General features: G+C 40.5%; 1 protein-coding gene across 4 annotated transcripts in view; it reads right to left on the minus strand.

The window, feature by feature from the left end:
* Positions 1-18,737, minus strand: part of shf (Src homology 2 domain containing F) — a 99,522-nt gene that overhangs the window by 28,757 nt on the left and 52,028 nt on the right. The gene's annotated exons all lie outside the window — the stretch shown is intronic.

The following is an 18,737-nucleotide window of genomic DNA, read 5'->3' on the forward strand; positions in this document are numbered from 1 at the left end:
CAAATAATGTCCCTAATCCTCATGTCACAAATATGAAGCAAGCAAGCAATTCTTTGATATCAAACATTTCTTTTTAGCCCCAGTTTAGTTCTGAAGCTCCATAAAGCCATAAAACCATTCGGCTGATCCCCTTTGGAGTAGAACTAGTTTAATGGTTGGTTTTAGTGGTGAATCCCAGAATAATTCATGATACAATAAAAGAATGATAGGCTAGCCACAATAATAACAGTATCACAATACAGCACATCTCCATTCACTGTACGACAGTCTTCTATAATATCTGTGTAACTCAAGAAAAAATAAAAGCCCAAAAAGAGACAGAAAAACATTTATTATGTCCTTATTCACTGCACTGTGGAGTCACCACAGAGAGCCGTGAAGTAATGAATTCATTTAGATGACATGCAAGTTTTAATAATATAAAAATACAGATATTTTGCACAAGTGTATTGATCAGGTATCACATGAAGACATACTACATATTTTATCTCCAACCTACATAATGTATGATATACTGAAGATTTCATGACAACCTTTGCGCTACCTGTCAGCATTTCTTCATCTGACCTAAAGCATTGGCTAGCTACACGAACACAATTCATCACCGACTGTCACTGGTGACCTAATACCTTAGAAAATGGGAATACATGATTCATTTCCACAGAAAAATAAAGAGTTTGTGGTTTTTTTCCAGAATGACCTGAAAATTTGTCAAGATTTTTTCCCCCCACCAAGAATGGCTGCCTCTTGAGAGAGAAAAAAAAAAATTATATATTCTAGTTAACAGCTTAGAGCGCAACCTCTCAGAAGCAGCTACTTTGGTGCATGTGCCACTCATCTAAAGATGAAATGCAGGAGAGGATTTAAAGTGCCAGAAAAGACACAGCGGGACAAAAAGAAGAGCTACTAGTCTCTCAGCGTGGAAGTGATTTTATCTATCATGGTGGCTGGACAAAAACAAATGCGGGCATAACGGCATTATACCTTGTGCAATCTTCACACAGTTCAGAAAAGGACCCGCATTTTTTTACTTTGGTAATCTCTTGGAACATACACCATTAAACAGTTTCTGGAACATTGCCAGCTTATCTGTAATGACTTTCTCCATATAACTGTTGCATTTGAGGAGCAGAACTGTCAGTTCAGTGTATTTTATTTAATCCGCGAGTCATGATGCAAATCTATTTAACATCAAATGACCACAACTAAGATGCATGGACACCCTTTCACTCTCCATGTAAGAAGGTGAAAAAGAGCTCACTATGCTAATGAAGCATCATGCCCTTGAGAACTCTCCTTCTCTCCCTCTTCTATCGCTTCCTCCCGTCTCCAACCTTCCTCTTCACACATGAAGTTGTTAGCAGCCTGCACCTTTCCTCCTGGGCCACATGAAGCTGTTAGCGGCCAGCACCACCGTAGAGCAATGCAATGTGAAGAGAATGAAATATTATGCCACACTACTGCATAATTGCCTCTTAGCCCAAGGGAGCTCTTGCGGAAAAATGAGCAATGCATTGAGTCTAATGGAGCTACCCGCCGCTGGTGGTGGTGGTGGTGGTGGTGGTGGAGGGGTGGAGTGAGGTGAGGTTGCCAGGTCCCGTATCTCAACATAATCCCACATTAGGCAAACTTGCACTCTTTGATCTCTGCAGTTAAAAGGCTTGGTGTTATGAGATCCTGGCATGATTAGGTCCAACCTTCTTGGTTGCAGAAGAACAAATAGCTTTAGAAGAGGGCGAAGTAAGTAAGTTGGGGGGGGGTTACACTGGTGGGGTGAGTAAACCATGTGGAAAGAACGTTTAATTGGAGGCATGTTGGCTTCAATAAACTGCTGTGGTGGACTGACACTCCCCGCTAGCTCACCAGAGCAAGGCCTCGTGTGTAGAGCCAGAATTTCTTTTTTTTTTTTTTTTTTTTTTAATTTCATTCTTCCTTCCAACCTCCCTTCCTTGCTCGTTTCCTAGGTCTTCCCTCTTATTTTTTTCTGTCAGTTCCTGTTGATACATGTTTAGTAAACTGGGAGGAGACACATATGTCAAGGCAAATTACAGAGACAGGCCTGACCGTGGGGTTGCATGTTGCAACACTGCTGCAGTCTATATTTTGTATTTGACCTCTACCCTGTGTTGAGGGTCAGAAGTCAAGCACCACACCCTCCCTTGATGTACCTCATACCTTCTCCTCCCTGGATGTCAGAGTTCCTGTCCAGATGCTGCACTTCCACTTTTTGCTTTTTACAACTCTTGTGTTCACACCCCCCCCCCCCCCCCCCCCCCCCCAAAAGCTTGGAAAATCTGATTTACTTCTTTATGTCTTTTTTTTTTTTAAGGCGACCAGAAGATAAAATATAAAACAAACATACAAACAAACAAAACTTCACTTCTAAACTGCAAAAATATTTTAAGAAACATTAAGTTTAATATAAACAGGATTTTCCTGGTTCACTATGCACATAAGCACCACTGGTCCACAGTTAGTTAAAGTAATGTCTATGTATATTCTTTTTATTTCTGGTAATTTATTTAAACAACAATATACTTAAAGTAATTATAAGAAAACTTAGTGACTTTTCCTTTGGGGGAAGGGCCAAAACCTCTCTAGGGGGGTGACAACATTTTTTTGTATGCAGGAAAAACCCCAATGCAGTGCACCACCCTCAACAGGGTTTCAAAAGCCATGTAGTGGCAGCAGTCTAACACCCACAACCATCTGTTTAGTGCTACTGAGAAAGATGTTTGTGATGGCAGCATACTGCTGAGAACTGAACATCTGCCTTTGCGCTAAGAAGCAGTTTTCCCTAATGAGAAAAGACAAATCCTGCATGAGAAAATATAGGTGTCCACAACTGAGGTTAAAAGAATAGGAAGAAAGAAAATATCTCTTTCAAAACAAGTGGCAGATCCGGTCTTTGTTTTTCTTTATGTGGTTCTAAACTAAGGAGATTAATTCTGAGACAGAGGAACATGTTCCTAGCTATAAATCGAGGGAGGCTCCTGTTCTACTTACTGCACGAGGAGCCCTCTGGGTATATTATCATGGCAGTGCGAGGGCAGACAGAAAGCTCTGGATTAAATCAAAAAACATTAACTGCAACCAACCTGGCAGCCGCATCCTGCTGCACATGAAGAACTGATCAAGTAATCTAGCCATCATCATCCAGACTGCTTCTGTGTTATACTTCCTCTATTTCCATTATTACCGGCCAGTAAATTCACTGCATTTGCAAGAAAGTAGCAAACAGCTGCATAACTGCGCTTTTATTGCAAGGCTAAAGAGTGTAATATGTAAAAGAAAACCACATTTATCTGCCTCTCTGGTTGACTACCACCCACTCACACTGAGCCAGAGAGAATTTGCTGCTGTGAAGCACTTTAGGGGGCACAGGGAATATCTGGATTTGATTGAGGGCATCTCTTGAGCACTAGTCAAGGATTAAATGTGACTGACTTTACACCCCTAGAAAACAATGTGCAGAAAATACCCAGGCTTAAGGATTTGCTCTGCCTGCTCTACCAGCTAAATCACTCTTAAAAGAAATCATTTATCATTTGAGTTGGCTTGCTTTTTAACAAGGTGAATTTCTGCTGACAGCAGGTCCTTAAAGCGTATTACAAAATATAGGATTTTGAAAAATTAAATAAAAAAAACAACAAATTTTTCCAGTGTATTAAACAGATAAATTTAATTGCATTTGCTTCACAAACATTAACTGCTACAACAATATCATGACTCTTAATTCTAAAAAGTAATTTTGTAAACTGTGGTGATGGCCCTTCCAAAGGCACATAGTGAACAGAGGTAAGTAAGGAACTGGTTAAATCCACTGCAGCAAAGTTTTGTAGCAGTGAGACTTTGCTGTTGCTTTGATTTCATTCTGTTTGATTAGTCTGTGAAGAGCAAACAGGGTTGATATAGTCTTCAAAGGCAGAGACTTGAGCAATATCGGGGGCCACCCACAGGTACTGTGTGTCAGTCAGAAAGCCGGCTGACAAGTGAAGGTGTTTGTTCGTTGACCCATGGCGCCCCTGTGTTTAGTATCAATCTGCTTAGTGAGTTGAGCCAAGAGGAGGCTCTTGCTGCTGACTGTTCCCGACAGACCTCTGGGAGAAAAGCTTAAATAAACAAAGGCAGCACACTCCTGTCATCTTTGTGCTTGCATTTGCCTTAATTTTGATTTCATCTTTACATCTCATAGAACAAAAAACAGAAAATCCTAAATACATCTGTTCATTTGTAAGCTTTTTTACAGGCTGACCCCCCCGATTTCATGTTTAGCAAGAGTTTGTAAAGATTTTGTGAAACACTCAGCTGTAATTTTTTTTTTTTTCCTATCCATGTTCATACTTTACTGTGACAGGTTTGTCCACGTGTGAGGAGGACGTGTGAGTGTGCATGCTGCTGTGTCTCCATCAGCCTCCTGCAGACAGAACAAAAACAGCCATGTCGTTTGTTCTCTTTCTCCTCCTTCCTCCAGGCTTACACTGTACTTGAGATGGATACACACTGAGGCCTGTGACAGTCTCTCTCTCTCTCAAACACACACACATTTTATATATATATATATATATATATATATATATATATATATATATATATATATATATATATATATATATATATATATATATTTTATGGGAAGCCTGGAAACCACGTCTCACATCTAGTCTATTCATGCTTGGTCCAGAAAGGAGAATATTTTGGGTCTTGCCACACTATTTTTGGTTTGTGCTTTCCTGTAATTTCTGTTTCTGTTGGAAGCTGTGCTTACTGAGAAACAAATGCCACACAGTGAGAGGCACTTGTTAGCAAACCCACAGAGATGGGTCACCTTTGTGAACGGTTGAGAAAAAAAAAAAAATCTATCAACATTATTTAATACAAGGCATAAATGTATGTTAACTTCAATGATGGGATAAAAAAAAAAAAACTTGTATCAAACATAGAAGAAAGAGTTCAAACCTGTGCAGCCTGTCACACATCCTAGTGAGGGCATGCCTGTGTTAGTGTGTGCACATTATGCGTAAATTGTTTGTTTCTCTAGCTGCCCTGAGGGAGCAGAAGATGAACAGTGTCTTCCACAACACACTGACATGTATATGGATTCATTCCCTTACTGGAGCAGAGAGTAAGCCTAAAGAGACAACATACACAAAGCAGAAAACAAGACAGAGGCGGGTGGTGACGGAAGTAAGCCAGACAAAGCAACAAGCAGAGAGGGAGAGGGAGAGGAAAGCGTTGGAAGGAGACAGTAGGGATGTATTAAAAAAAAAGAAAAAGACAGTGACAGGGAGTGAAAAGAGAAAGGGAGGAGAAAACAGAAAATTAGAGACAGTCAGGTGCTGCAAGTTCGCCACAGAGGGAAAAAAAGAGACAGCGACAGGAAGTCGAGGGGAATGAAAGCGGGAAGCACAGATGGAGGGAGTGTGGGGCAAAAAAAATAAATATACATAACAGCACAGGGCTCTAATGAACAAATATCACTTGAAGGTTGAGGTGAAAATACACTGAGATATGAGGTTGAGTAACAAATTCACTACTGTGTGAAGTCAATTTGTTTCAATTAAGAGGCAGATTTACACATCATCTTCATGTAGAAACACTTGAACATAGTCTTCTTGTTTCTCTATGTGATCAGTTATGTCTGCCTTTTCATTCTCACAGCAGGGGAAAACCTTACTAATCAGTCACACCATTAAAAATCATTAACAGATTATTAATATTACATTTATTGAAGCAGGAAGTCCCATCGAGATCACATCTCTTTTACAAGAGAGACCTGGCCAAGTTAGCAGCCATACAAACTCAAAACATCTAAAAAGTGCTACAAATACAACATAAAAGAACTACAACATAATATACAATTTACAAAATTCATAACATAAAGCATTAAGGGCCTCTCAGGAAAAACATCCACAAGTTTCCTCAGCTGCATTCTTTATGATGTTTTTAAATTCACCAGCTGATTAAGGCATGTTTAAGTCTAGCTCTTTCTGTAAATTAATCCATGTCCAAAGCAAATCTAGGCACATCAAAAACAGCCATTTAGAGGAGCATAGCTGCTAACTATTGGTGTCGGGACAAAGAAAGCTACAAAAGTAAACTGGAAGTTTATACCAGAGATGTCTTCTGTGAATCCTCTGTGATGGCCAACCCTCCAAATCACAAAGTGAGTCAAAGATTTTTAATAACGTACAGATGCACAGTACACCGAATCAAGCATACACAGTGTATCCCCATAATCAATCACAGGCAGAAGAGCATCTTCCACAAGTTTTAAAGCAACATTTATTATTTACTGACTTTGATATGCAGACTCGAGTAGCTGGGGATTGAAATGTCAGCAACCATATGACGGAGCCCAGGGTGTTTGACCCGGCCTCTGTACTCCTCAGATTCCAATTTGATCAAGCTTCCTTTGGATGCCCAGAATGAGTCTGACTTCTAGGGGCACTACTCTAACTTCTGTGGGTCGTGCCCCTTGCCAGACACCACTTAACATCCTCAGAGATCCAGTATCCATACAGTGACAGATCAGAGCCATGTGCATGAAGGGAATTTACACAATACTGGTTTTAATGTTATAGCTGTGTGGTGCATGGCTATCAATCTGCACCTGTTTGCACCAAACGTGATGAAAATCCATCTAATAGATGCTAAAGCTAAAAATAAGGATGCCAACCTGCGAGCGACATTGTCTGAGAGCCATGAATGTCTACATAAAAGTCGAGTCCGTGCTGCAGTAGACGAAAACCCATGGGATCGGCAAAGTCACCAAAATTTATTCTCTAGGGAATTCAAAATACCCTTGACAAATTTTACTATAATCCTTCTTAAAGTCATCAAGATATTTTACAAATGTCAATCTGACTGTGGTGCTAAGACACGCTCAGAGGATTATAACAGAAAGATTCAATTCAATTACAATCCATTCATTGTTTAGGAGATATTTGAGTTTTGGCCAAAGTGCTGGACTACTCTCCAACTCACTGATATTGCTGTATTATGCACTATGCAGCATTGTGAGGTCAAGCCCTAAACACAGACAAACTTAAGACTTGAATAAGTCTTGAGTTAAGAGTAAGAGTTGAGCTCCCTGTTTTCATTTAAACGATCACTAGCTGACAGAGTGTGTCAGTAATGAGTAATTGACTGGATTTTCTGATTAACATGGGATCGTTTAACACTGTAAATCGACTCCCTGTGATTTGATTCTCCTCTCACTGTGTGAGACTGGTAATGCCTCGCCTACATAAATGCCTGCCCACTGCAGGACCACTGCATATAAGGTGGCATTGATCCTCTGCGTAACAGCAATCACAGCTCATTAGGACTGAGGTAAAAGCTCATTAGCAGAAGATGAATGGGAATGGTGGCTTGGACAGGTGCCCGTCTACCTACATGAATCACAGAACAGCCCGAACAACTAATTCACGCAGCTCCACCAAGAACAAACAGAAGACGAACGGTAGATCAGCATACTGACACGGTGACAGCAAGTACAGATACAATTAGTCATTCGCTCTCCCTGTCAACTGTACTGCAATAATAAAAATTCCATTTCAACTGACAGTCAAACACACAGAAGCTGAAATAATTTCTCAACAAACAAGTGAGGGAGACTTGACGTGAAGCAGAGACAGGCTGCTTGGCTGATGCTGCTGGATGCAGAGTGTCCCACAGCCTTATGGGAGCAGAACAATTTTTTCTGACGGCTGCAGCTCTGAGCCATGCTATGCTCTGTAGCTATTGTTCCTGAGCTGAGATAAGACTTGCGGTGGATTAGAGGAGAGTGCATCCAGAGTTCAGGTTGCGTATAGCTGGTGAAAGGAAAAGACAGCATGGGAATGGGATTGGTTCTGGGAATGGAAATGGGAAGAGGAGAGTAGATAAAGAGAGGACAGGAGAAATAAAAAGGACAGGAAAGGATAGTTGAGTCGGTAAGCGCCTCCTGTCATGATGCCTAATCTGCTTGGGTGGTCACAAAAGAGGGAGACAGGGGAATCAGATGACACGTGGATGTGGCTATGATGTATTGCCACTTCATGCCTCTACTCCATTGGGGGTCAATAGCCCATTAATGTTGATAGGCCTCCAGCAACAGTCAGCAAAGACCCTCTTGCACCCCCACCACCTTGCTGCCACAACCTTCAACCAGCTCACATTCCTCCAGGGAATGTTGAGACTGCTCACTCTACCCTTCTGTGTTGGAAAGAAAATACACTGGAAAGGAAAAAAAAAAAAGGACATTGGAAAGAAAAGTCCAATTTATGGCACAAAAGCTACAACTCTATTGGGAGACTGTTTGAAATGTAAATAAAACAGAATGCAATGATTTGTGTATATTTAAAAAAACAAATCAAATGTTTAAATTGAGAAATTTTAGATGATATATATATTTAAAAAATAAAGATGACAGAAAAATGATGAAATTCCTGAATTCTTTGCAGTTTAAATCAATAATATTTCTTGAATTCAGCATTTCATATGATACAATTCTCACTTAAATATACAGTTTATATGATCTGCAAATCATCGCCTTCTGTTTTTGGTTCGATTTTACACAGTGTCGCAAATATTTTGAAATAAGTTTGTGTAATACAGACATAATCATCCTGGTTGCTTGGATTTCCAATTATATCCCCCCCAAGAGCCTAGCTCCAAAGAAATCCAACTCACACTCACACTTAAGCAGTGAAGACGCTAAGCATGAGAATCTTGTGCTTTTAAGCGTTCATTTTTTTTCCTACATTTTCCCTTATTGTGTGATAATCCGATAATCTCTCCCTGCAGCACAACAATGCAGACAGAAGACGCAGCCTAGAAATATGAGGAAAATTAAGTTCTATCACCTCCACACTTAACAGAGCTGACAGTCACAGTACTCTCCTTAGGCTGTCTCTCATTAGTGGAGATAGATGCATGCTCAAACGCTGACATATTTTACTCTCAAACTGGGTTACAAACAGAGGACAAATCGTTTCTTGTGGCAAAATCATACAACCTGAACTGTGTATGACCTCAGTTTTGCTAGTTGTAATTCACAGGAAAGCCTAAACTACAAATACACCCAACGTGCACTCAAACAATAAAGCAAAATGCCACTCTTGCCATTTCATCACTTCAAAGTCATGGCTCATTTATGAGTCATAACAGCATAAATGAGGACGCAACTGCAGCGAGGAAGAAAACAGTGTAATTAGTTCAACAGAAAGGCATAAATATTTATTATGCCAAAAAAAGTTGGATCTTCGAGCTAAAGCGGAGGTAGATAGGGAGATGCCAGAATGCTTGGTATTGATTTGTTCTCTTTTTCTGAGATAGCTACTTTGGTTGGTGCAGCATTGTGACCTGCGTACCAATCCCTCTATCCCAGAGGACGTACATGTCCTTGGGGGAAACGTGCATTAGCAAGCCTCTGCCAATGCAAATAGTTACACAGCATTGACCGTGGTCTCTCTTGACATGTGTGCTGTTTTGACCTTCAGACGAGTGATGCCTCTTGGTAGGTGTTCCCCACATGATTACAAATGAAGAGAGTAAATACAGTAAGGATGGATTACCACTATAAGCTGCTAACAGTGTTTACATGACTGCCTGCGATCGGATCCCTGTCACCCTGCTTCTGAGCAAATGAAACAACACGACTGCCACCAGATTAAACAATGGGAAACACTAACAAGTCCTTCTTAGAGGAAGAGGGGTTCTGAATAGACACTGATTAACAAGATCTCCACAGCCAGCTGTGGCATACTTGAGCCAAAATGCAAAACCAGCTAATTATTTGATAAAAGTCTTCTTTTGCAAAACGTGTAAGAAAACTCTCAAAATGGCATAATGTAACCTGTGCCCTTTGTACAGAAAATGATTCAATTTTTACAGTCTGGACTGAAGTGTATTCTGCCAACATCAATAAATGGCATTTAGAAAACAAACTCCTTTGAGGTCAGACATAATTGATAACTTGATCACTCAGGCATTTCTCCTGTACTGGTTTTGTTTCTGCCATTCAACTTGATCCTCTATAAAAAGAAAAGACAACCAAGGCAGAGAAGTGGCTCCAACTCTATAATGGTAGACTGGATACTGTTTTTCATGTTTTATGTTTCTGCTGGAATGTATCTGTATAAAGGCCCGCGGTCTAACATTTAATGCAGCCAGTCCAACCATCAGATATGAATCACTGCAATTAGCCAGAGCCTAATTAAAACCTACCGGACAAGTGCCTGGTTACAGCTTGAGGCTGTGTTGTTGTTTACGCCAGCTTAACTTTACACATATGTGCTGGTTTAAAAACAAACAAACAAGAACATGAGCAAAATGATTAACCTAATACATGTCACTCCTCTGGTGCCTTTATGCACTCTGGTCTTTGTATCTGTAATATACCCAGTGAGCTGCACAAGACTGAAAGTCTACTGTATGTGTGTGTGTGTGTGTGTGTGTGTTAGTGTGTTTGTTGTCTGTCCTCTTCAGCTTCCATTAGATCAGACATTAGACAGCCTGGAGAGAAACCTCTGATAAAGTCCAGTCAGACCTCTCAGCTCTGTCCAACCTGATTCACTCTGACAGGACAGATAGACCAGAGCTGGGAAGGCACATGAAATATGACCTAACAGTAGGGCCACAATATTGATTATAAAACTAAGGTAAGAAAGACAGAACAATTTTTAATGTGCAATAAAACATCCAAATGCGCATTGTCGTTTGTCTGCGCAACCAAACCACATCAAGAACTGAGTTTTAGACAGGGAGGTGCAGCAAAGTCCTTATATGCTCTCATGAAATCTCTCTTCATTTTCATGTGCCTACCAGTTGGCACAAATATCCTAACCAAGCTCCCAGCAGGTGTAGCTGAGTGCAGACCTGCCCGAATACAGTGCAGACTGGAACAACAAACACAGTGGTAGCAGATGGTCATTTGCATCATTTTCTCCTGCACCATTGTGGCACTGAGGAAATGGCAGAAATGCAGCATCAGAGAACGGGTTTTAAGCAATATTTTACCTGTTTATGAGATGTGCAGATAAAGAAATCAAATATGAAAGTTGGTCGTCCCGATGAATGCATCCACAAGCTGAAATGCATTGAAATCATAAAACAGTTGCTCTTTCTTACTACAAGTGTTGCTGGGATATTCAGATGCAAACAGCTAAGCAAACAGGAAATTTACAGCATATTATTATTCTTTGAATTCATGCCCGTTCCTGTTATCATCTCTCACTTGTACAGAATTTATAAAACCATCATAAAAACTGGAGTAGCCATGTGACAGGCATGTATTGATTTTCTTTTTTTATTAAACCTTTTTTATCTTATTTTATTACATTGTCGTAGCCATGACATTTCATGACTCTCATAAGCCTTTTGATTGATTTGTCACACAGTATCGAAATCAAAATTATTGATCCTTTGTTGGTATTTAAGTCAATATTTGACAAAAGTGCATGGGATGATCCATAATTTATTTATTTATTTATACAAGGGATACGTTTTAAAAATTTCATCAGCTTTCACATGGCTCAGTTAATCACAGGGCTTTAAAATTCATGGCGAGAGCTTACACATCAATACTGCTGAGCACCTGCCCCTGAGGAGTAAACAAGACAATGCAATAGCTGGCAAAAAAGAGGAAAAGAAATGTCATTTCAGAAGAAAAGAATACATGGCTGTCAATTTATATTGTTTCCAACCAAAGCTGATTCAACAAAAACTCCCTATAAAAGTGACGTGTAGTTATGGTGAAGATTAAAAACACACTTCGTGCCAATGTGTGCCTGTGGTGACAGTATGTCACGAAACTCAAACATCACTGCAGTCTCACTCCAAATGAGCCTTCTAATTCAAATCTTCTTCAAATTTGCTTTATTCACACTCTACAAGGAGCTATCCCATAAAAGCAAGCTCATCTTCCTTAATGAGTCAAACACAAAACAAAAACTCCAGATGACTGAGCAATGAATGCTAATCGACCCCGAGGGTGCACTGTAGAAAATGAGCTCTTGTAAACAAAACTGATTACCAACAAAAAAGAGAAAAAAGTTGCAAAGTAAACCTTGACTAACTAGTTCTATTGCTCAATCATGAATACATTTTTCAAACACCTTCTGCAGTACTGCCATCCTTAAGTGGGATATTACATACAGCACTTCATAAACTGCTGTAGCAGGACTAATTTATGGGCGGCTGATTGATAGTGTGTGGAAATGAGCGTTAAAGATTTTCAGCTTATTTCTTTGTGACTTCGGACTAAAGTGCTGCCATGCCAATAAAGCCTTGCAATGAAAGTCCCCAGCATCAGTATATAATTCTGAAGGTAGGATCTCTGCATTTGCTTCTGGAAATATGAAATATCAGCAGAAGTTTAATTTCACTTTTTTTTTTTTTTTTTAAGCACAGCTACATTGTGCTTGGTTATTTACACTATTGATATTCCCAGAATAACACTATACTTCTTAAGCTTTAAAATTTTACTTATGCTGTCTTATTTTCATGTAACATGCAAGAATGTTTAAATTGGTGCTACCCATCAGCAAAATTGGTCTTGTGGACAATATCCCACTGGAATCATAAGCATATCCCGAGCTCATCTTTAAAAAAAAATGCAATCTAATATAATTACAGAAAGTGAAAAACAGTAAAATCATTACAAACATGATTTAATCAGATAAGATCAAGGAAAGACAAACACAGCCGCCTTCATTCATAGTTAAACAAGGCTTGCAATGTAATAATACTATGTCACTGTCTACTGTGCCAGGCCCCACACCCTTTTTACACTTTTATGACACCTCTCTGTTGGCTGGACCCCAGACATGTGCCTGCAGTATGCCACGTGGGCTTCTCCACAAGTTTTGCCAGCAGCAACAGCGGCAGCACTAGTCGTTCCTCTGCCAAACATCCGTCAGCACTCCGCTGATTTTTATAGTCCAAGTTCCAAAAAAACACCACCAATAAAACTACAGTTTTCAGGCTGATCTCTGCCAGCACTGTGTTTTGGGAAGGACAGTGTCACTACTGCAGAACAGCTATTAACATTTGACCGGAATCAGGCTTAGGAGATGCATTGCAATGTCCCTTAGAATATATTCATACCCCGCCTCTAAAAGTCAGTGGGAATCCTGTAAAAACACCCATGCCAATAAAAACTAGATGAAGCTGAGTGAGTAATTTTTGCCTCATCCCTTTCCCGGATCCAATAACGGTTTGTGCCATAGTACAGGAAAAAAAACAAAAAAAACACACAAATTACAACAGAAGGTTGATAAGACTGCCAAGCTATATGGCTCATACCACTGATGAAGCAGCAGAAGTTGGTGTGATGGTATAAGTTAAAAGAGTGGCTTGTTTGCACTCTGTCACTAACTCATTGCCATGCATGTGCAGGAAAAACAAAAGCAAAAATACAGGAATTTCTTTTGTTACATTAAGATTTATAGTAGATACAGAAGCTATTGCAGGCAGTGAACATGTAGTAAAGATGAGCCAAGCTAGGTTTTACTCTCCCACTTCTTCCACTGTTTCCCTCAGGAGTGTAATCATCCTCCATGCGGTTTGGCCGCCTCCTTCAACCCCAGCAGGAATGCCTTCTCCACTGCCAAAATCCCTTTCACAAAATGTGGATGCAAGCAAAACACAAAGAGCCAGGCCGTCGAGCAGGATGAAGCTCATTCTGTCACTAGGGCAGGGAGCGTGTTATCAAAGTGTTATGAGCAGCTGCCGAGTATGTTTTGCAGGAATGCCAGTGTTGATTTAAGCCATCTCTCTCTGTACGTCACACTAGTTGGAAGGAATGCCATGCTGCCCCCTTTCTTTTTTTAACAATACTTATTCACGTACTCAAGCATAAACAAACACACACATACAGAAAGCTCCACTTTAGGTTAAACCCATCCATTACTGAGGTCTAAACACAACTGAGCCTGCACACCTGCTGTTAGCCTGGTATTTAGCTGGTCACAGCACCGGCAAGTGAGAAGCTTGTGGATTCCTCTCCTCCTGCAGCTGTGTGGGCGACTGTATTCAAAAAAGTCCAAGTTAATGAAAGGTCACCTGGTATACACAAATATGAGACCGGTAGTTACGTGTACACATTTCACGGCACAGATGATTGGCACAAATGTGTGGAGAGTACACAAGATGCATACCAGGGGCTGATAATCACACGCATACCCATGGATGTGCTGCAAAAAATACTCACTACTCCACCTCCCTACAGAGTAACAGGGGTGGGCTGACAAGACCCATCCGGCTCAGAGCTGCTAACACATTCTTGCACCTGCTGCCTCCTGACTGCTCCTCATCCACTCTCTTCAGGGAGCACACACACCGGATTCCACACATGTTAGGTGGCTGACTGTTGAACAGTCATAATCTTTCTGCTATGCACAGTTGTGGTGTTAACTTCTGACAAGTGTAATTCTAACTTGGGTTCTCCATTTTCTCCAATGAATAAAACATAGTTTTGCTGAAAAGGAGCCTCTACAGGACTGACAGGAAATTAGGCAAATGAAGAAATGTTAGCGGGCAGGAAGAAAGCAATCTCTGAATCTTCTGCAGGAAGTAAGTAAGTTGATTTATGCCAAGTATGAAATCTATACTGCACGTCTACTTGTCTAAGTGTGCGAGTGTGAAATGCGTGACAGTCAGGCAAAGAAAGAAACATGTCGGCAGACTGCGCCCTAGAAAACACATGGAGGAGACAGAGGCTCTAGTCCTGTGGGTGTGGAGATGAAAGACTGAGAAGTCTGACTTCTTGCACTTCCTGCTGAGACATAGGAAGCTACCAAAATCCTGTCAGGAACAGGAGGGGCCAATTTCTCCTGGCTCAGATTCTCCATAACTTGTCAGCTTCTGCTTCATGCACTACAGCCAAAGGGGGGGAAAAAAGTTTGTTGAGTGACATTATCGCTTGTTTCTGTGTGTACACTGTGTTATCGTGCCATAAGAGAAAGAATGATTCAACACTTACAGTATTCTGCTAACTCTAAATAACAGTGGGAAAGACAAGAATAATGTCGGAAGCGTCTTATCATCATGCTCTGTGTGTACTGACATTTTCCACTGCTGTTGTGTAAATTCTTGTGGACACAGTGTGGAGGATGTGGCACCAGCAAACGCATTCTCCACTGGCTAAATGATAGCTGACCTTTCCACTGGCAGCCTGCAAAACAGGGAGCCCAGCTCACAAGCGAGTCCTGATAGGACACAAGGAGCGGAGTGGCAGATGAGGCTGAAAAATATTTACGGCTCCAGGAACTCATGAATACACACAAACGGATGAAATAGATGACACGGTTGTTGCAGATGAGGAGGATTATCCCATCCTTACGGTTTTGTTCCCTTGAAATGGTTAATTTTGAATGGCTGTCAGCATGCATTAGCAGGGTTCATTAATAACATTCATTAGCCATTCAGGGTCTATTTGAACAGAGCATCAAGAATCTTCAGCCTCCCCTGGCTCCCGTCCTGATACACTTACATGGGCCGTGTAATGCCTGCAGGACAATTCAATTAGGAAAGAGGCATTTGATCACCATTAAGACTTAAGACTCACATCTTAAAAGCACAATTTATCACCATCAAGGTCTATTGTATGACAGTGCTAGATTAGACGTCCTGAACATTTTCTGGAAGGTGACACATAGCTTCTTAGAACTGTTAGGGGTAAATGAGATTATCCTTGTTTCCTTCTTTCTAAAAAAAGGAAAAAAAAATGGAGCCCTGCAGAACTAATGATATAGCCTTGTGCGTGTGTGTGTGTGTGGTTTTTTTTTTTATTGTTTTACCTACAATAGATTCTGGTTGAACACAAGCCATTTGTTGGCCTTCTCATCATAATTACACAGTTTCCAGGAGAGAGCAGCAGAGGGAGAAGAAATCAGTCACAAGAGGCCCATCTGCAGATGTCTCTTTAAATCATCCACAAATCAAGGCCGTGAACAATATCCACCCAAACCAAACCAAAAAGGAGAATTGCGCTGAAACAAAACCACTCCAAGGTCCATTTACGCTGAATGAAACCTTGCCAAGTGGAAGGAGAATCAGTAAGACGGGAAAAACTGGGGTAGAGGGGTATGCATATGAAGATGCCAGGAAGTAAGTCAGGGTAGTGTGTGAGCAACCCTCTGTGCCAGCTGACCCACTGTTGGCAGGTCTGGCTGCTGGGTTTTTGCTACTCTCAACAGCACCCAGGCGCAGAGGGGAATCCGAGGTAATTTGTCCACTTGTTTGGATAATCCGCCATCTGTCACACTGCAAAAGGCCTCAGGCCCAACCTTAAAGCTCTGTGCTGGACCAAAATGCTAAACATATGGGGGCAAGCAAAAACAAAGTCCAATTTTCTCCCAGGGCACAACAATTGCAAAACAAGACATAAACAGGAAGCTCCAAAACTTAAATATAAAAAGCATTCTTCCCATACAACCCAAGGATTAGTTATGGTGTGATGTTTTAGTCCATTTAGTAGCATTTTAAGCAGTTCACATCCTTAGAAAAATAACTGCTAACACTTTACACACAAGCTTTCAAAGATTCACCTGCTGAAGGAAAGTGGCATTTGGAAATATTATGGCTAAACGAATGTAAATGTTGTCTGGCTCTAACTGATATATCAGTTGTTTAGCAAAGGGCAATAAGCCATGCACTGCGGCTCAGTTGCTGTCTTCATCTGCATCAAACCTCACAGGGGAAAAGGTTACTTCCGTTAGACAAAAACAGAAAAAACACTGAGAAAAATGGTAGCGTGCGTGGATGAGTAAGGCAAAAAAATTCACTGATGCTGTGTTAAGCACAATATCGACTAGACTTGCAGAACGCTTGGTATTAGTTGTTTTGTTTGCTAGCATTGCATAAAGGCGATTCATTGGGATTCAGTGAGAAGAATGCAATCGCAAAAATTGGTCTGCTGTTGCTACTTTTACAGCCTACAGAGGAACCGATGAACTGTTTGTAGAATGAGAAATGTTGTAGCAGGTGCTCAGTAGACAGAGATTACAATTAGGCTGTTAGAGTTCCTGACAAAAAGTCCACCCTCAGTCTTTTATTATTGCCACTGTCTTTTGCTTTTTAATGATCTTTCAACAATATCATTGTCACCTTCAGCCTTAGTTAACACATCTTCTCTTATCTGTCTCCAAATGACCTGTTGCCTTTCTAATGTGCATAAATAAGATTGAATGTGTCAGATAAACATGATCTAAACCAACAACAAAGCCACAGAAAAGCACATTTGTGAATGTGCACTTGCAGGATGTAAAAAAAAAATGCTATATGGGAGCTCCAAACTGCCACATTACTGTAGCAGAATCTGTAAACACAATACACACGGCCTCAGTGATGCGCCGCCACTATCTTTCATTAGTACTGCAGATTCTATCAGCTATCAGCTCTGCAGTTTCTCCAGCAATGAACAATTAACAGACAGTCTCTTAACTGCACTTTCGTGGATCAAAGACCGTCCTGGTTCTCTGAAGCTGTAACACAGCCCAGCACTTAATATTCTCTGATGTGAATTAGAGAATGTTGGAGAATGAATTCATAATATTTAAATACAGAATCGAAAACAAGTTTGCACCACCCACACTGGCACAGGGGAAACTGTATTTGCACAAGTAAAAGAGGATAGCAAAGGATACTGAAATGTCATGGAAAACCCATTTCAACAAGGTTTGCCATTCTATTAAAAATTATTGCTTTCAATTTCCTGGTTTGTTTATAAGGATAGGAAATGGAGAAACGTGAAGCTTTATCTTTTACATGACCACAGGTCCTCAAATGACCTTTAAGAAATAGAAAATTACTTTCCAGAATCTAGAGTGAAAAGAGAACACGGCATTATTACTAAAAACAGTAATATTCAAACCTACTGGTTGCCTGAATAACATGGATTTTTTTTTTTTTTGTGAATAAACATGAACTGCGGTGAACATCATCTGTTGGAAATTAAGTTCTTAAACCAACCTCAGTGCATTACAGCTTAGCTTATTGCACCTCAAAACAATCAAGAAAAATGAGCAGGTAAGCAGATGAGAGAAATGAGGCATTGAGTGAAACTTGGCAGAGAGAAATCAAAACAACAACTCTCTAGGTCATATGCCTACAGTTGTTCTCCACACTATTCCTCTGCTGTATTGCTTTTGACAGCAGAGTATTGCAACACCTACTCACAGTACTTTGAAGTGCCGTGAAATGACACAAATAGTACTTTCATAAAAGGGTGAACTGAGTCACCGGCCGGTGGTGTGACCAGGTCTGCAGATGATTACTGAGTCTGTGAGGAGAATAACTCAGGTGAAGAGTGTTCTGCTTTCTGGTCCTTAGCCTGGCTGAATGGCTGCATACTTAACAGGTTTCCCACTAATAAAGTGACTTTGATTTGTAGTCACTCGAAGCAAATGATTATCATGCTGATCAAAGACTGGATTTTCCCACAAGTCATCAACAGCTGCTGGTTTTACATAAACATTGTGCCCTTTAGGACACATCACTGTGTATTTGTTAAGAACTGCAAGCATATGATTTTCTACCACTCACTTATTCAATCAAACAAACGCTGGAATACACTTGAATTAAAGAAGGTCAATATTCAACAATGAAAAGAAGCATATTTTCACAAAATGTGAAAATAGTAAAGTGGTGCATTCTGATTTCTGCTTCTGATTCACCTCCTTTCTCTATCTCAGACACACACAGACTCAACATGTTTTGCTGCTATCTTAACTGCTTGCAATGAACTTCGT

The sequence above is a fragment of the Archocentrus centrarchus genome, chromosome 3, assembly GCF_007364275.1.
Source record: "Archocentrus centrarchus isolate MPI-CPG fArcCen1 chromosome 3, fArcCen1, whole genome shotgun sequence".
In the NCBI taxonomy this organism is placed as follows: Eukaryota; Metazoa; Chordata; class Actinopteri; order Cichliformes; family Cichlidae; genus Archocentrus; species Archocentrus centrarchus.